This window comes from Puma concolor, chromosome C2 (genome assembly GCF_028749965.1).
Source record: "Puma concolor isolate L17-30 chromosome C2, mPumCon1.1.hap2, whole genome shotgun sequence".
Classification (NCBI taxonomy): domain Eukaryota; kingdom Metazoa; phylum Chordata; class Mammalia; order Carnivora; family Felidae; genus Puma; species Puma concolor.
The window spans coordinates 141,029,794-141,050,671 of NC_141675.1; the positions used below are offsets into that span (position 1 = coordinate 141,029,794).

At 36.7% G+C, this 20,878-nt stretch overlaps 1 pseudogene; it reads left to right on the forward strand.

Annotated features, from left to right (window-relative positions):
- The first annotated feature begins 2,315 nt into the window (after window positions 1–2,315).
- LOC112849794 (small ribosomal subunit protein eS6-like) overlaps window positions 2,316–20,878 on the forward strand; it is a 74,106-nt pseudogene continuing 55,543 nt past the window's right edge.

A 20,878-nucleotide genomic window follows, 5' to 3' on the forward strand; every position in this document is an offset into this window, starting at 1 on the left:
TGAGCTTTCCTCCATTTTCTCTCTTTTCATAATTACGTTTTCTGTAAGTTCAGGAATCCAGGTATTGGTACAGCGTATAAAACAACTGGTAAATTTAACTTTAATTAATTTTATTTCTGTATTATCTTTATTAGACTCATCAAAATCTACCCAAGTTATAATAGGCCACCTTTATTTTGTTTTGTTTTGTTTTACAGCCAATCTTTTTTTTAATATAATTTATTGTCAAATTGGTTTCTATACAACACCCAGTGCTCATCCCAACAAGTGCCCTCCTCCCTGCCCATCACCCGCTTTCCCCTCTCCCCCACTACCCCCCCCATCTACCTTTAGTTTGTTCTCAGTCCTTAACAGTCTCTTATGGTTTGCCTCCTTCCCTCTCTGTAACTTTTTTCCCCCTTCCTCTCCCCCATGGTCTTCTGTTAAGTTTCTCAAGATCCACATATGAGTGAAAACATATGATATCTGTCTTTCTCTGACTGACTTATTTCACTTAGCATAACACCCCCTAGTTCCATCCACATTGCTGTAAATGGCCAGATTTCATTCTTTCTCATTGCCAAGTAGTTTTCCATTGTATATATAGACCACATCTTTATCCATTTGCCAGTTGATAGACATTTAGGCTCCTTCCATAATTTGGCTATTGTTGAAAGTGCTGCTATAAACATTGGGGTACATATGCCTCTATGCATCAGCACTCCTGTATCCTTTGGGTAGATTCCTAGCAGTGCTATTGCTGGGTTGCAGCCACTCTGGAAAACAGGGTGGAGGTTCCTCAAAAAATTAAAAAACTACCCTATAATATGTTACCTTTAAAGAAGGCCTGTGAGTTACAGGCTACAACATCAACAAGGGCATGATCCACTATTCTAATATCCTGGATAAAACATCACAGGTTCATATTACATATATCCACATGAATTCCCATTTATCTGAAAAACAGATGCCTGACAAACGAGCTAGAATTCTGAAGTGAGCATACATTTCTAAGAAACCATGCGATTCCATTTATTGACAGTCCCGACAATATTTACTCTGCTATGCTAATTGGAAGACAAACAAAGGTAAGATTTTCAGTGTAAAATATTTTCGGTGTGCACACAAAATTTTCATTTAACATTATATCCTGGGAGAAATCATTTGTCATCAAAGACAACATCTGATTTGGAAATAAACACTTTTATCATTAAAAAGTAATTTTTACCTCACAGACTGTCTCTAACAATTTATGTGAGGCTCTTAAAACAATCCAGTCTTCTCCAAACACAATCATCTATCATGGTGAGGGAGGGAGGACAGCACCTTCTAGTAGAATCTATAAATAAATGTGTTTCTCAGCTTGTAGCTGAGATAATGTAACATTTCAAAATGTCTTTGTCCCCAAACGCCCCGCCGATAGGGTCCACCCTGCTGTTAAAAGTTATCATGCTTCCCCGCCTCCTTTTATAACATATGGGGCAGGCTTGCCACGAAGGTGACAACTTAAGCTAAGAATCTGTCAAAACAAAGAATAGCTAACAGGCATATGTGAGGCTGATGTAAAAAAAAAAAAAAAATGGAACACGTGCCAATGAGGATGAAACATATTCTATTTAGATGCTTGCGTGGATATTAGGTACACCCGTGTTGACCGAACTGTTTTCTGTGCAATCACTTATGTGCCAGATATACTGCAAGGTGCTTTGGATCCATAGGTGAAGACACGGTCGCTGCCCTCAGGGACATAAGAACAGCAGCAACCAATGTTGCTATGCTCGCCATGACCAGCCACTCTCCCAAATGTCTTCATATGTGAACTAATAGTAATTAATCCTGACGGCAACATTATGCGGCAGGTGAACGGTTATACATTTTATTAGGTGGGCAAACTGAGGTACAGAAAGCTTATTGTTTTGTTTGAGTATGGTTGACCACACGATGCGACCTTAGTTTTAGGTGTACAACATAGTGATTCAACTTCTCCATACCTTAGGCTGCGCTCGCCACAAGGGTGGCTACCATTTGTCACCATACAAATGTATACAGTATCATTGACTGTATTCCCAGTGCTGTGCCCTTTATTCTTGTGACTTGCTCATTCCACAACGGGAAGCCTGAGTCTCTCACTCCGCTTCACCTATTTTGCCCATCCCCCATCGCCCTCCCCCACCCTCCATCACTTCATGTCAGACTGACCTTGGTTTCAACCCAAGACAGTCCAATCTGGAGTCCACTTTGTCTACTCCCCCATGCTGCTTCTTTTGCAACGTTGCTAAGTCTTGGACACATGTATAAATGCACAGTTCCGATGTGGTGAATCATGTGTTACCAATATGCAAAGGAAAACGTGGGGCCGCGGTGCAGACAAGATGAACATCAAGGGGTGTGCACCAATAAAGGATTCCCTTGGATGGCAGTGCTTGAGCAAATCCTTGAATGAGCTGGAATATTCATTCACCAGGTGGGCCAGGAAAGTGCAGTCACCCCAGGCAAACAGAAGGGTAACTGTAATGGTTACCCTTCTGTAATGGTGTTGAATATTTTGCAAATCACAACACTCCCTACAGTAACTGAACTTGAGATTTCATTCATTTTAGAAAAATTAATAAGCAGGACATTTTTATTCATTATTGTTGCTGTTTATTCTTCACTGAGCTGAACGATAAAGTATTCCAAAAGCACTGGAGTGACGATTGTCTCTTATGAACTTTTAGCATCCCCAAAAAATCAAAGAACAAAAGTATAACTAAGGGGGAAAAAATCTCCTATTTGTCTATGTATGACTCTGTGTATTATTTCTGGGCAACATTCTTTAAAAAGTGTTGGCTCACTTCAGGCACAAACGACCTCAGCCTGAGCCAAAAGGAGTCAGGTTGGCAAAGCGGACCATGCTCCTCTCTACTAGTGAGCAGGAAGTAAAGTTATTTGACTATTCCTGCTGCACTTGCCCTGTCTCCTGAGTAACCACCTAGCAACTGAACTGTGGTTCAATACTATGACTTCTCCTTGGGAGTCCAACTCCCCAGCTAACTCTTGCTTAAACTGAATCCCATATTAGTTCCTCACCAAGAGCAGAATTGGATAAACCAAAATACTGGATGCCTTACCTAGTTTTTCTAGCACATTCCTCTGAAGCTTTATCTGTTAAAGATTCACTCAAAGAAAACGCATGTGGGAATCTTATCGGGCACCGTGGAATCTGAGAGAAGATGCACATACTGCAGATAAGCATACTAATGTAATCCTTGTCTAGAGCAATTCGATATCCATAAGAGTTGAAAATATACATAGCTTACCCAGCTATTTCACTTCTAGGCATAAAACCTAAAGAAGCTTCCAAGTGCTTCTGCCTAAGGACATTTCCATAAAGAATTTTATCACAACATGGTGATAAAATAATAAAAATGCTCATCAATATAGGAATAGAGGAATGAAATGTAGTATTTTTTTATGTTTTTATTTATTTTTGAGACAGAGAGAGACAGAGCATGAGCAGGGGAGGGGCTGAGAGAGAGGGAGATACAGAATCCAAAGCAGGCTCCAAGCTCTGAGCTGTCAGCACAGAGCCCGACGAGGGGCTCGAACTCACGGACTGTGAGATCACGACCTGAGCCTAAGTCGGACGCTTAACCAACTGAGCCACCCAGGCACCCCAAAATGTAGTATGTTTATGTGGTAAAATAATATACAATTTATTTGTAAAGCAAATCTATATGTATCAACATGCATAGGTATCTTAGTCATGACATTGAGCAACAAATCTACTTTCAGTCTGAAAACATTTATGTGATTAAAAAACATTGTTTTTATTATTTATGGGTATATATATATATGTGTACATATATATATATATATGTGTACATATATATATATATATATATATATATATATATCTTATATATGTACATATGTACCTTAAAATTTCTTAAAATATAAGAAGGTAGAATATGATGATGGACACAAAATTCAAAATAATGTTTGCTTTGGGGGCAGGAGGTAGGAAATATAAGAGAGGAACAAAGAGAATTCAAAATGTTATCTGTAATGTGTTTCTTATAGAATTATTCTACACCAAATGTGATCAAGTGTTAACACTGATCACGTTGAGTTCATGGGTGCCTGTATATTTCTTCTATAATCGCCTTTCATTTCAGAATTGAAAAGGAAAGGGGAACCAGCCCAGTTTGAGGATGATGTTGGAGGTCCAGAATGGAGGGTTTGTGTTGCTAATGCTAACAGTCATCTTGTGAATTTTCTTCTTTGAACTCGCATTCAGTTGTCTTCTATTTATCATTAAGTCTGCATTGACTGACCCAATGTTTGTTTTTTCTTTCTTTTGGGTACCTGTAAGCATTCTGAGTATAAAGAATTAGCAGGGAAAGAATGTGCTTGGGGTTTTTGTTTTGTTTTGTTTGCTCTTTTAATCCCCTAGATATCGCCCTTTACCATAACTTAACCATTGATTTTTGTAAGTCAACTCTTTTCTGAATCTTTTAGGATGCCTGCTTCATGTACTTCCTACCCAATGGATCTCCTCGCTCTCAAACATTGAACCTTGTTTGTTTTATTTTGCAATAACTCAGCTGACACAATATGGTTAAAAGGCTCTGATTGATTAGCCATGGTTAATTCTTGGTGGTGAACTCAGTGGAATTCAGGACCAGTGGAGTTGAATTATTTGTGGCTAAGTGTGAAGTGCAGAAAATAAATGAAGAAAAAGGAGGACAAAAAAAATATCATTTAATGATAAATAATGTTTTTAAATTTCTTATTGGTGTTCTATCTTAGGCCTCAAATGAGCTCGCAGTCCATGTTACAGAATGCATGGGTATTAACATGAAGACTAGAGGACCAGACACATTTAGGTTCCAGAAGGGCTCTTTTTAGACATTTCAAAGTGCTTGCATAGTTTTGATTTGTATTTCCCTGATGATGAGTAATGTTGAGTATCTTTTCATGTGTCTGTTAGCCATCTATGTCTTCTCTGGAAAAACATCTACTCACGTCTTCTGCTCATTTCTTAACTGGACAAAACTACACCTTATACCTGTCAGAATGGCTAAAATTAACAACACAGGAAAAACAGATGTTGGTGAGGATGCAGAGAAAAGGGGAACATTTTTGCACTGTTGGTTGGAAAGAAAACTGGTGCAGCCACTCTGGAAAACAGTTAGAGGTTCCTCAAATATTTAAAAATAGAACTACCCTATCATTGCACTACTAGGTATTTGCCCAAAGGATACAAAAATACTGATTTGAAAGAATACATGCACCCTGATGTTTCTTGCAGCATTATCAACAATAGCCAAATTATGCAAAGGTCCAAATGTCCATCAACTGATGAATGGAAAAGAAGAAGTGGGGTGTGTGTGTATGTGTGTGTGTGTGTGTGTGTGTGTGTGTGTGTGTGTGTGTGTACAATGGATTACTCAGTCATCAAAAAGAATAAGATCTTGCCATTTGCAAAGACATGGATGGAGCTAAAGAGTATTATGTTAAGCAAAATAAGTTAGAGAAAAACAAATACCATATGATTTCACTCATAGGTGGAATTTAAGAAATAAAACAGGTAAACACAGGGGAAGGAAAAAAAAAAAAGAGAGAGTGAGGTAAACCATAAAAGAGATTCTTAACTTTAGAGAACAAACTGAGGGTTGCTGAAGGGGAAGTGGGGAGTCATGGGCTAGGTTGGTGATGGATATTAACGAGAGCATTTGTTGCGATGAGCACTGGGCATTATGTGTAAATGATGACTCACTAAACTCTACTCCTGAAACTTATATTACACTGTATGTTAGCTAACTAGAATGTAAATAAAAACTTGAAACATTAAAAAAAAAGTACTTGCATAGATCTACTAACCTATATGCCTATCAATGCTACTTCATGAGATAAAAAATCATTAACTCAGTCTGAGTTCCAGAAAATAAATTCCACCAGTTTCAACACTTAGTAGATTTCTCTGATTTGCCCCCAGACTTAGAACTTCTGTAATTTCATTTCATTTCCAAAAACATTTTTAGAGTGAGAAAGGCAGATATTACAATGATAGTACCCACCTTAAATTTCAGAAAACCAGTGCTAATAAAATTAGGTGACTTGGTAATATACATATGTCTGATAGACAAACCCATGGATTAAGTCTAGGGCTGATCATTTTTCCAGTTCGCTGTGATAAGCTTGTAGTGAAAAAGTATTTAGAGTGGTAACATTAACAAGAGTAGCTTCTGTCATTTCTGCAGCCTTGTTACCAATTTATCTGAAACATGACTATAAAGCAAATGTTACTAATTCTCTATTTTAGAACATCCTTCAGCTTTTTTGTGTCACATAGATAACAATGCAGGAAAAGCAAGCAATTCACCATGATGTTTCCTGGCAGCATTAGCCAGTCAGTATCACATAAGTAAGGAATTTATTTTGACCCAAGTATCAGGTAGTTTATTATTTTGTGTCTGAAAAACAGAGCGCCGAAAGGGGGTTTCAAAATGAAAATGGTGACATTTACGAAGAGAGCAATGATCTTAAAAAGATGCCAGGTGGTGGCTTTTTACCATTCAGACAGTTGGAAGACCTACGGTGAAGTTATTTTTCTGTCCTGTGGAAAAACAAAAAATATCAGCTAAAGTGATTCATGCTCTTTTTTTCTGCCTGACTTGTGTTTTGTGTACAATTAAGTATTAAAACATTATTTTTCTATTGGGTAAAATTCAGCACTCTGTGCATTGATTTCCTTTTAAGTCACTGCAATTGTCTAAGCCATTTCAAGTTTTTATAGCACCATAATATCCATTTAAAATGACCAAAATAGAGTAAGGATCCTGAACAAATATAATTGTAAAGGTTTATGCCAATAATTTATAAACTTTGCTTTAGCAGAACTCTCTAAAATTGCCTTTCTATATATACTACAGGCAACACAAATGCTAAAACAATGATATTAATTTCCCTTGGACATTCAACCTATTTGCCTAGAATTTTATTGTTGACCATGTTGCTAAATATTCAGTTGTAGAAGTCTTTGCATGGTGGCCCCCAAATTTACTATTTTACGTGGTTCATTGCAACCTATTTTGTTAGCTTTTGCTTATATACCCTGCAGTTATAGTCTGAGAAAAGATAGATAAATGAAAGCAATAGAGATTCATGGCTCACATATTTTAATTATTTGAATTGTAAGTTACAGCTGCTCATACAAATTGGTGGAAATAGACAATCTCACTATTCGGAAGGAACTTCAAATAAATTTCAAGAAGAATTCAAAGGTTTCGCTTTCACTGATTCCACAATGGACAGACAGGTCTCTTTTGACTTCTTACCTTCTAAAACTGAGTAACTACAGTATGTTCCTGACTCTTAACAGCCTGGAGGAAGGCCGTGGTAGGAAAGGTCCTGGCAGGAGGTTGGCATGTGGTCACTGAAAGCCTGTGTGGACCATAACACAGTCCCGGCTCATCTGGCAGAAGGGAATGCACGTGATACTGTAGCCAAATGTTCTTTTAAGAGGCCATAATCATCTTAGGGTATATTGTGCTTTTCTTGCTTATCTAAGAAGAAATAGGTTTCTGGAAGTACACAAAGATATTTCTTCTGCATTTCTTAACCCTGATCTCTCATTTTTTTCCTCTGAAGTACCAATGACTAAATGCAACAGTGTAAGATTCCCAAAAGTTCTGTCTCTTCTTTCTCCTTGAGAAATGGCACCTGGTTTTTTTTTTTTCATAAGTGATCACCATGTATATTTGCTTTACCTAAGCACAAAAACTATAATTTATAGATTAAACCATTTCTTCTGCATTTCTTCCCACCACCGCCTTTTCCTACATCTTTAACATTATCCATTGGGGAAAAGATTAAGATAGCTATAGCTTGATGGAATGACCCTTATTATCACTGTAATATCAGTTTAAATTTAATTTTAAATATAGATATCAAATTTAAATTATTGAGTCTTCAATTTAGGATTCCCTATTCTGTCCTCAGCCACATTTTAAATATTCAAAATATCTTTTATAAATTTTTAAATTATTTTCTAAAATGAACAACGAACTCTGGCTCATCTGTGATTTAGTCTTAATTCAATTCATATTTGAGAGAAAAAGAAAGCAAAGTATATCTTCCATTGTTTTTTATTTATCTTGCTTTATCTTACCACTAAATTCACCTTGCTTTACCTAACCAGAAGCTAACATATTTATTTAAGAAGATTCACAATAATATTCTAGAACAACATCCTGATTACTAGTGAGCTTATGGTTAAGATTCAAAAACAATATTGCCTTGGGGGAAATTTCTGTCTTCTTTTTAAAATGGAGAATTATCAGACAAGATAGATGTGCTTCTTTGAAAAAATACCCATCAAAGCTTTCTGGCAGAGCCTTTTCCCCTGCTGTGTCTTTATTGATCCTTTCAAGCTTCACATCCATGTTGGGTGTATTAGAAGGTATTAATGAGAGAGAACATGCAGTCTACAAGAGTTACAGATTTTTAAGAAGCCTTGAGCTAACCAATTCACCAGATAGAGAAGTGTTACATTTCCAAAACGGCTTTATATGAAATGAGACATTTTAGAAGCAGGATTTAGATATGCACCCACACAAAAAGTTTCATATATATATTTTTAATATACTTAATGCATGAAAGAAGCTGTTATTAACTAAAAAATTGACATAAATATCTCTACAGTACAAGAAAATATAATGACATAAAATCTAAGGGACTTAATAGAAGATGTACAGAATTATTGCTAGAGAGAATATAATTTAAATAGATTATAATGATCACTCTCATGAAAAATAATAACATTTAACTATCAATACAAATTTTCATGCTAGAAAGCAAAATGAAATGAAAGAATTGTGTTTCTCTCTTGTGGACCTTTTCATTGAGACTTTCATTGAAAACCATGTGTTCTCTACATCAATGACTATGATGTGGAAAAAATAAAGACTAATATATCACATACCCATAAAGAACATTTTAGAAAGAAGTTAGCATCAATTGGTTAGCATCAATTATCAATAAGAATTTTCAGACTCAAAAAGCAACTATAGCAGGGCACCTGGGTGGCTTAGTCACTTAAGCATCAAACTCTTGATTTCGGCTCAAGTCATTATCTCACGGTTCATCATCTCACAGTTCATGAGTTCAAGCCCCAAGTTGGGCTCTGTGCTGGAAGCATGGAGCCTGCTTGGGATTCTCTCTGTCTCTCTCACTCTCTGCCCCTCCCCTGCTTGCTCTCACATGCGCTCTCTCTGTCTCTCTCTCTCTCATAAATAAAATAAGCAAACATTTTTAAAAAGCAACTATAGGGGCGCCTGGGTGGCGCAGTCGGTTAAGCGTCCGACTTCAGCCAGGTCACGATCTCGCGGTCCGTGAGTCCGAGCCCCGCGTCAGGCTCTGGGCTGATGGCTCGGAGCCTGGAGCCTGTTTCCGATTCTGTGTCTCCCTCTCTCTCTGCCCCTCCCCCATTCATGCTCTGTCTCTCTCTGTCCCAAAAATAAATAAATGTTGAAAAAAAAAAAAAAGCAACTATAGCAACTACAGGGTGTGAACAGGAGGTTGAGAATCCAGTTTTTGCCTAATGGAAGGGTGCTGCAAAGAAACTAAGAAGTCAACAGAAGGGTTGGAGGTAACACTGTGGGCTTCAAAACATTCACTGAACTATAAAAATACATGGAAACTAAAAAATCAAAACCCTAACTACTCTCAACAAATCAGGTATAGATGAAGAGTACCTCAACATAACACAGGCCCTATATGACAAGCCTACACCTAAGATCATATTCAATGGTGAAAAGCTGAAAGTTTTTATCCTAACATCAGGAATAAGACAAGGATGCTGACTTTTACCACTTTAAAACAATAGAACACTGGAAGTCCTAGGCCAGAGCAATTAGGCAAGAAAAAGAAATAAAAGGCATCCAAATCAGAAAGAAAAAAGTAGTCTTTACAGATAACATGATATAACATATCAAAAATCCTAAAGACCCCACAAAAACACCTGTTAAAACTAATAAATGAATTCAGTAAAGTTTTCAGATACAAAATCAATATGCAAAATTAGCTGTCTTTCCATCTACTAACAATAAACTATTAGAATGAGAAGCTAAGAAAACAATGCCTTTACACTTGCACCAAAAGGAATAAAATACGTAGGGATAAATTTAAGCAAGGACAAGAAAGATCTGTACAGAGAAAATCGTAAGACATTGTTGAAAGTGAAGACACAAATAAATTGAAAGATATTCCATGTTCATGAATCGGGAGAATTAATATTTTGATAATGTCTGTATTACCCAAAGTAATCTGCAGGTTGAATGCAATACCTATCAAAATTCCAATGGCATTTTTCACAGAAATAGAAAAATCAATCCTAAAATTTAAATGAAACCACAAAAGATCCCAAACAGCCAAAGCAATATTAGCAAAGAAGAACAAAGCTGGAGTTATAACACCTCTGATTTTAACTATATTACAGAGATATAGCAGTATACCTACTACTATAGTATAGTATTGGAATAAAAAGAGACAAGCAGGCCAATGAAACAGAATGGGGAACCCAGAAATAAACCCACTTATTTATGATTTTTTTTCTTTTTTTTTCTGATTAATTTTTGACAAAAGAGCCAAGACTATATAATGGGGAAAGGACCATTTCTCAAGTAAATAGTGGTGGAAACTGGATATCCACTTGCAATAGAATGAAACTGGATCCTTACCTTATTCCATACACAAAAATCAATTCAAAATAGATTAAAAACTTGAACACAAACCTGAAACCATAAAACTCCAAAGAAAAGAGAGCATAGGTTCCTTGACCATGGTTTGGCAATGTATTTTTAAATTTGGCACCATGGGTGGCTCAGTCAGTTAAGCGACTGACTTCAGCTCGGGTCATGAGCTCGTGGTTTGTGGGTTCGAGCCCCATGTCCGGTTCTGTGAGAACAGCTCAGAGCCTGAAACCTGCTTCAGACTCTGTGTCTCCCCCTCTCTCTTCCCCTCCTACACTCATGCGCGCGCACATGCTCTCTCTCTCTCTCTCTCAAAAATGAATAAATACTAAAAATATATTTAAATACAGCACCATGTGTATTGCAGCATTATTCATAATAGCCAAGATGTGGAACAACCTAAGTGTCTATTAACATATGAATGGATAAAGATTTCTCTCTCTCTCTCTCTCTCTCTCTCTCTCACACACACACACACACACACACACTGAGATATTATCCAGCCAGGAGAAAGAAGGAAACCCTGCCATTTGTGATAACATGGATGGAGCTTGAGGGTATAATGCCAAGTGAGATAAATCAGACAGAGAAAGACAAATACTGTATCATCTTATTTATATGTGGAATTTTAAAAAGCTGAACTAATGAAAACGGAAAGTAGAATGGAGGTTACCAGGGGGTTGGGAGAATTGGGGAGATGTTGTTTAAGGGTAAAACCTTGCAACTAGTAGAGAAATAAGTTCTGGAAAATCACAGCATAATGATTATAGCCAATGATATTGTATTATAAACTCTCTAAATCTTAATCGTTTTCGCCACACACACCAAAAAAGAGAATTATGTGACAAGATACTCTGGTGGTAATCATATTGCAAGTATAAATGTGTCAAATAACACGCCTGAAACTTATATAACATTATATGTCAATTACATCTCAATTTTTAAAAAGATAAATAAGATTTGAGGATCTAATGTATAACAGTGACTATAGTTGATAACACTGTATTATATAATTGAAATTGAGAGTAGGTTTAAGTGTTCTCACAAAAAACAAAACACAGTAAATATGTCAGGTGATGGATGTGTTAACTCAATGGAGGAAATCCTTTCACAATCATACATATGTCAAATTATACCTTTTTACATTCTATCACAATTTTATTTCTCAATAAGACTTCAATAAGGCTGAAAAAACAACCTAAGTAGATTCATATTGGAATCTCTGCATAACCAATAGAGAATAGTAATGAAATGCTTAACTAACATGTTAATAAAGAAAAAAAGATGGGATTATAAAAAATTGAGGAACATTTTTATAGGAACCTACATTGCAATAAGGAATTAACCATTCAAAAAATAAATGTAAATAAACTCACATCTCTTCTTCACTCATTATTACAATACATATTCCACATAAATTATATACTCATACAGCAAAATAAAATAACAAATGTAAAGAACTAAAATATTGAATATTGAATATGTAATATGGAACAAGTTCTGGGTAAGATGAAGTTAATAGACATTTAATTAAGTACAATATTTAAACTTCTTCGTACAAATTGATTTTTAAATGTTTACAAAGAAACTAAGGTGTTTAAAAGTTATGATTTATTCTTACCTATACTGAAAAGAAAACTAAATGGGTTATACAAAAATCAACTAAGAACATTTTGAGACAGTTTTACTAGAGCAGCGATACACATAGTTAATAGGATTTTAATTTATCATTCTAAAAATAAAAATTAAATCAATAGGCATGAATTGTTATATAGCCAGTTAGAAAATAATTAAGAAATGATAACATAATAACAAAAGTACATGTTTTATTTATTTTTTTAATGTTTATTTATTTTTGAGAGAGAGAGAGCAACCAGGGGAGGGGCAGAGAGAGAGACAGAATCTCAAGCAGGCTCCATGCTGTTAGCGCAGAGCCGGATATGGGGCTCCAACCCATGAACCATGAGATCATGACCTGAGCTGAAATCAAGAGTCAGACGCCTAACCTACTGCTCCACGCAGGTGCCCCAGCAAAAATGCATGTTTTGTAAAGGGGTCTGAGGAGAAAGGCATTCATAAAATTACTAAGACTATACCATGGTATGATTTTTCTGGAAAACAATTTAATATTATATATTTGAAACTACAATTCCATTTCTGAGATTCATCTTAAGGAAATATCCAGGCATGTACCTCAAAATGATGCTGATATCAATGAAAAATTGCTTAAAATAATTTTAAAAAGTTGAAAACATAAATGCTTAAAATCAAGGTATTAGACACATTAACTATCGCATATTCGTGTAATGGAATATTACATAGTAGTGTTGGTGGAATTAAATCAACCTAGAAAGGAAGTATATCGTTTCATGGAAAACCCCACTTATTAGCCATTTTTTCAGCATATGTCCAGTTTCCCATGAGAGCATTTACTTATTTAATTGCATGTAACTATACACATTCACATATAAAAATGTATTCGAATTTATATAGCACACAATAACAGTGGAAAGTGGAAATATATGGCTGGTGGAATTTTTGTCATACATTTTTGTTTTGCTTAAATATATTTTTACCTCAATAAATATGTATTTTTGCATAAGAAATAATGAAAATGGTATTCACTATCCAGGGAGGAAGCAGTCGGAGATTTTTTTTTTTTTTGCTTTTCCAAATGCTTCCAAATGTTTCCCTTCTCTGGAGCCCAACTCCTTCCTCATTACTGTAGAAGGAATGGTTTGGCATTAAAAAAAACCCTCTCCAACACCACCTCTAAGCACCAATCTCTCCCTGATCCCTTCAATGGATATGTTTTTATGGTCCTTGGCCGTTGCTCAGAGAAAGGAGTTTACAATTTAAGACTCACATCTTTGTTATTCTCTCCCATTACAATAAAATCCTCACCTGTACCCTTTATTTCCATGCACGTGCCATGCTCAGGCTACAAGTGCAAGAGGAATTTTACAAGACTTCACTACAAGTCTACAATTAGGTGAAGAGACTCCATGATTTTAGGGTTTATCCACCTTTTTTAATGAACTTGTTTTTTTTTTAATGTTTATTTACTTTTGAGAAAGAGAGAGAGTGGGGGAGGGACAGAGAGAGAAGGAGACAAAGGATACGAAGTGGGCTCTGTGCTGACAGCCGACAGCCCGATGCGGGGCTCGAACTCACTAACTGTGAGATCGTGACCTGAGACGAAGTCGGACACTTAACCGACTGAGCCACCCATGTGCCCCCAATGAACTTGTTTTTTTTAAATTTTTTTTTTCAACGTTTATTTATTTTTGGGACAGAGAGAGACAGAGCATGAACGGGGGAGGGGCAGAGAGAGAGGGAGACACAGAATCGGAAACAGGCTCCAGGCTCTGAGCCATCAGCCCAGAGCCTGACGCGGGGCTCGAACTCACGGACCGCGAGATCGTGACCTGGCTGAAGTCGGACGCTTAACCGACTGCGCCACCCAGGCGCCCCCCAATGAACTTGTTTTAAAGAATTATCTCATTTTAATAAATGGAGGGAAATTGAGCTATTAGGCAAAAAGTTAAGAAATCTACATAATATCTTATCTGACTTACAAATGCATTCCATACTATTTTGTTACTTCTTCACAGAAGTTATAACTTCTCCAACATGTTTAGCTGATGCTAATATCAAAACATTTATAATGATTAGCTAGAGAAGGTGACTCAGAAACCTATGAAATAATGAATGATGAAAAGAGCACCAGAAGCTAAAGTTGCTAGGAATAATCCATCAAAACTAGTAATCTTATAAACATCTATCATTTCCATCCAATGACTCAAAATTTACTTCTCAACAAAAGTTGATTAAATTTTTATTGAAAAAAATATTGGTTGGGGCGCCTGGGTGGCGCAGTCAGTTAAGCGTCGGACTTCAGCCAGGTCACGATCTCACGGTCCGTGAGTTCGAGCCCCGCGTCAGGCTCTGGGCTGATGGCTCAGAGCCTGGAGCCTGTTTCCGATTCTGTGTCTCCCTCTCTCTCTGCCCTTCCCCCATTCATGCTCTGTCTCTCTCTGTCCCAAAAAAAAATAAATAAAAAACGTTGAAAAAAAAAAAAAAAGAAAAAAATATTGGTTAATATTTTGTTTACAATGACAGACTAAAGCATGAATCATTTGTAAAGCACAGGGTTTCTATTTCAAATCACATATATCTCATAAAAATCATTTTATTCTTTCTCCTTTGCATGGAAAAGAGATGAGGAATAAAACTGCAGGTCAATAAATTGAGACAAAGCTCTTGCCTCCTTTGACCATTTAAAAAATTGCATTTAGAGAAAACAAAATACATGTATAATTGACCATGAAATTTTGTTGGTGTTATAAAATGTTGACATTTAGTTATTATACATCATTCAACAGCAATATGGAAAACTGATTCAAGAGAAGTTGAAGAAAATTATCCCTGAGCAGAAAAGCATTCTGAAGGGGAAACAGATAACCCCTCCCATCAGACCACAGACAGGAATAATGGTTCAAGTGCAGAAAGCCTGTGGTTTGAGCAGTAGGAACAGAGAACAAGTAAACAAGATTGCTAATAACGTGTGTGTTACTTACCATCTGGGGAGAAGCCAGAGAAGAGGGATTTTGAAAAAGCAACTTTTCAGATGATTAAGACTGTGGAGAGATAAACTAGTACAAGTTTCTATGTCAGGCGATTGTAAACCATTTTGTAATCCTATTTGCCTACAACTGTCTATGCATTTCCTGGGTGTTTGCATAGATTTCTTTTGATAGTGACTCTGTGCAGAGATGGACCACAGATGGCTCAGCTTTAAAATAGCTATAATTAATATTTGTAGTTAATATCTCAAAATAAATACTTTAATCGTTTCATGTTAATATATTCACATATGGGTATTAATCCTAGTCAATGAAAATATACAATATGAAACTTGCTGAAGTAGTTAGTACAGAGAGTTTAATAATGCTAAATGACCAGAGAATTATTGGTTTAATGACAATCACATTATCAAGATGCACATTTTTTTATTTTGATTCAATAAATACCTTAAAATTTCAAAGATAATCACTTTCATTTTTATATTAACAATGAAGAAACTGTAAAAAAGAAAGTGGTAATTGTAATACAGAACTTGTAAAAAAGATAACTGGAAGATATGAATTTACATATAATTCATATTTCAATTTTGGCTTATAAATTTTAAGAGAAGGTTTATTCATGAATATATAGGGGAAAATAATAAAACATATAAAATGAAATACTGACATTATGCAAAAATTCACCTAAATGTTATGATATTAATAATATATTGAAATTGAATACTAGGAAATGAGAGATTCATTCCATAAACTACAGACATCATATTTTTAATTAACTGGAACAATCAATAAATTAAAACAGAGTATTTTTAAATAATATTTTTCAATCAGTATAATTACTGCTTGTTTTATTTATATACAGATACTACCTACATATGATTTATGCATTATATTTTTGATGTACACATATTAGACAGATACAGTTTCTACATTAGCCTGCAATACTGTGTTAATTTTGTGTGTGTGTCTGGGTGTGGAGAGAGAGAGAATGGAGAGGTTTCTTATTAGTAATGCTATACACTGTGCAAATAGCTGTAATTAGCATCCGAATTGGCAAAGTCAGGTTCAGATACCAAAGGAAGGCTTTCTCAAGATTATTAGATCCTACATGAATTGATACAATGTGAACTTATTTGAAAACACAATCATAGTACGGACTTACATTTATCCTTCACAACATCGAGAAGAGTAGAAATTATTTATTGTACACAGTGATGAGATGTGTTCTTACACACACACACTAAGAAGTTAAAGTGAAAGATACCACATGTACTCACAGAACATGGGACGTAATGATTCTCATATGACAAAAATATATGACAGAATTGAAAGACAGGAAGGGAGGGAGAGAAGAAGGAAGGAAGGAAGGAAGGAAGGAAGGAAGGAAGGAAGGAAGGAAGGAAACGAGGGAGGGAGGGAGGGAGGGAAGAATGGGTGTTAGCACCACCCCCAGGAAATAGAGGGCAGCGTTGTGTTTCCAAAAGCAAGAGAAAGCCATTACTTCCTGACCACCCTCCCAAACACCACCCCCTCCTACGCATAAGCAGTTAGGTTTCAGGCCATCCTAGAATGATGAGTAGGTGCATCTGGGGCAGAGGTAACTGAGATTAACTGAAGAGCCAGAAGGAGCAAGATTGGGAACTCTGTAGGTGGGACAAGAATGGTGGATGAGCACGCCGCGATGGGGATCTCCGGGAGAAGAAGTTGGACACTGTACCACAGTCTGGTGGACAATAGTCTCTGGAGGAAGATCTGGGCTCCTGAGACAGGGATGCAGGTCAATGGACATCATTTCTGAGGGGCCAGGGCATGCTGCCCAGCAATGGAGAAGATCCCACTCAGCGGCTGTGTCACGTGGCAAAAGAAAGGCCAGCAAAGGTGGCCATTACTGTGTCTGGGCTCATAAAGCCTTTCCTATCAGCATGAGTTCCTGCATTGAGAGCATGATCCCAGGGTCATGAGATCAACCCTTGCCCTGCTGAGTGTGGAGCCTGCTTAAGATTCTCTCTCTCTCTGTCTGTCTGTCTCTGTCTCTCTCTCTCTCTCCCCCACTCACTCTCTAAAAAAAAAAATTTAATTATAGATCTCCTGGGTTTTAGCTCTCTGTTTTTTTTCATTACTGCCTCATTTGGTGGTAAATAGATACTTCTAAGTGTGCTGTGTTAATTCCTCTGTGGATTTTTTAAACTATATTTTTGAGTTATTTACTTAATGGCTGTTTTACAGATTATAATAAACACATTCGATTTTTATGTTTCAAAAAAATAAAATAAATTTAACTTCAAAATAAATTTTAAAAAAACTTTTAAACAATGTAAACAAAATAAAATAATTCACCTCAAGATAAACTAGGGCCAAATTATATTTTAGGGTGTTTATATGTTAAAGGGTTATAGATATAAACTTGTTGACTATTCAAGTTATCTGTGTGCAATTTGGCTCAAAAAAGGTTTAATTTTTGTTAAAGATCTGAGGGTAAAAACTAACTCAGAGACTTAGACCGTTGGAGAAACACTACTTGGAACATTGGAGAAACACGACTAAGAATGAATGTCACATTCACGCTCTGTGGCCAGATGACCAGGTATTTATTCTACAGACACACATTGAGTGGAAGGAGAATGTTAAGGGCCCCTGGTATTGCTATCATCTGATGTTAAATCCCCTCTTCAGCATCCCAACACTCCTGCTAATATGGGAATTATTACATCCCAAGGTCCTGCTCTCCAGAGGCAACCCAAAACAGCTTTCGACACCTTGGTAGAAAAATCTTCTCTACATCAACCTCATATAACTCTCCTAGAAATTTACTCTCTTTTTTATTCAAGTCTGAAACTGCAAGACGACAAGGAACAAATCCAATGCCTCTCGCACAGGAAAGGTCTTGGTTTATTTAAGAGGAGCCTTCAAATTCCCCTGTAGTCTTTGCTTGTATGGATTCTGTCTCAATTCCTTTGAGGAGGCTTTTTTTTTTTTGTAGCTGTTTGCTTTCCTCTTGATACATTTTTTTGTTTCTTTTTTCTTTTTTTAAATATAATTTATTGTCGAATGGGCTATAACATATAGTGTGTAGTGTGCTTTTGGGTTTTGGGTGAGGAGGCTTCTTCTGTCATGCTTTTAATTGCCTTTACAGTTCTGGTCTTCTTGGCCTTGAATATCTTCCAATTTGTCAATATTTCTCTAAAAGTCTGATGCTCCGGGCTAAACAAAATGTCTCAGCTGAGTGGCAACCAAGTGAGCAGAAAACAGTTCCAGCACTTCCTTCATTCTGTACATTGATCAACAAAACCAAGATCAAATTAACTTTTCATGGAGGTGTGGATCACTGTGACTGATACAATGACAGGATTCTCAGGTACAGGTCAATTGTTCTCCAGGGCAGCTTTTAAAAAGGAAAAAAAAAAAAAAAAAAAAAAGGTATTACGTAATCTCCCTTAGTCTTCTGCTTCAATTAAAACAAACAGATGGTTACCATGCCATGTGGATAGGACTGAATTTTCCAGAACTAATCTGCACATCTCTGAAATATTCCTTCACCTATTCTCACTCATAAAGTCTCCTTCTCTGAATGCAAAAAGGAAAAGTGCAAGTCTAAGACCCACCAAATGTGCCATACGAGCACCTGTTCCAGAGAAGGTAATTGGCACAAAATTGGCGACTGAGGTACACACCCTCTGCCCGTCCTTTGTTGTCTCTTTATGAGGTCTGCATAGCAGGATCAGGAGCTTCAAAGGTGACCAATCCCAAACATGGAAGTCTTTTTCTATAAGCTGACTAAAACTCAATTTTATGAGCCAGATATTCATGGAAAATTATGTTTGTTTTGCTATTCTGGCACAATACTCCCAACTCACTTAAAACCCAGAAAATAAAAAGATTTTTTCACCAACGAAACTAAAAAAAAAAAAAGAGTGGCACTGATTAGAACTTTAAAACCTATGATTTTGCTGAAGGAACTATCTTTTGTTTCAAGTGAATTTCCCTATCTTCGTAAGGACATGACAGGCAATTTCAAAAATAAAACCCCATATCGTTATCTTCTTGCTAATTATTTGCGTGTGTTTATGTAGGTAAAAATAAAAGTATCATTAAGAATAAGATTGACATTTGATGATGTTTTACATTCAAATCAAAGTCCCCATGGTAATGGTACCTAGGGGGTGTCTGATCTTTTGTCTGCCATATTAAGATCATGATCCCCAAATCATGAAATCAGGCTAATATGTAGTCATTTCCCTGTGAACGTTGCTTAATGAACAGATCCATCGCTTGACTAAAGTTTAGGATACAAATTCCTTTTTGTGTGCAGGAGAATTTTCTCAATATGTGTTCGAGAGTTCGAAGGAGAAATCCTTTCTGATTCAATCCTACTGATTTGCAAATACCGGTCTCTTAATACTTATTAAATGCATAAGTGTACTGACCAGTGTTTTTCTGCAATGACACTCTTGGTTATGTGACAAGTTAAGTACTGTCTCCCAGGGATGGTTGGGGAGAGTTCCAGATTCTGGACCAGCAGGTAGATCAAGACCAGATTCTTTTTCACGAGCCAGTAATGTAACACTTGAAACAATCTTTAGATTTTTCTTAATACATAAACGCATGCCAGTAACTGTTAATCCAGGATTCCTTTGCATGAACCAAAAGCATTTTAACTGGAAATGCACTTCAAAGGTCATCTTATCTAATTCCCTCTATTTAGATAGGAGACTAAATCCCAGAGAGGTTGATCAGGAGGGCATAGAACCCAAAATTGTACACCCAGGCCTCCTGAGTCCTGCTCACTTTCACTACATCACTCTACCACCTGCTGTAAGGTATAAAAGGATGAATTAATTGAGTTCATATAGCATTTTGAAAAATAATTAAAAAGGCTAAAGAACATTTTCTAAACATTAAGATGTTTTTCCGGTCTGTCTTGCTCCTACCTGCCCTATCCATCATAGGACATTCTCTGCTATCCTCCTTTACCTAAATGGCTCCTACATGTCTTTCAGAACTCAGCTCAAAGGTCATTTCCTCAAGAAAGCCTCCTGTCACCCCCCTCCCCCATATTAAATTGGACTTTCCTGTTACACAGTTTCCTCATCCCCTGTCCTTTATATTCACAATACGTGCCTCACTTATCACTGCATGTTCTGTGGGTGTGTGATTAGCACCCGCTTCTTCTATTGGACTCAAAATTCAATTAGATCAGGGCTGGAATCTCTGATTCTGCCCACCATGTACAACAGCTCTTAGGCCAGCATTCCAGCATCCAACAAATGTTGCTCAGAATACATACTGCTGGATGTATGAATCAACGTCTCGAGCCAACTCGTGTAGCTTGGGACTAAATCACAGAGTTGAGAAGAACACTAGAGACAGAGGTTATTTCTGATCCAGATTTAGAAAATCTTTGAAGAGTTTCATATGAACTTCAAGAAAAACTAAAGCTAAAAAATGTCCTTCGTAATTAAAAATCAAAGTTGTTTCCACAGAGTGACCCCCGGGTTGGCTTCCTGCTTCTTTGACCTGTTCTGTGTTTGCCACAACGGTCATGTCACCTCTGGTGTTCAAAAGGCCTGGAGATCATGG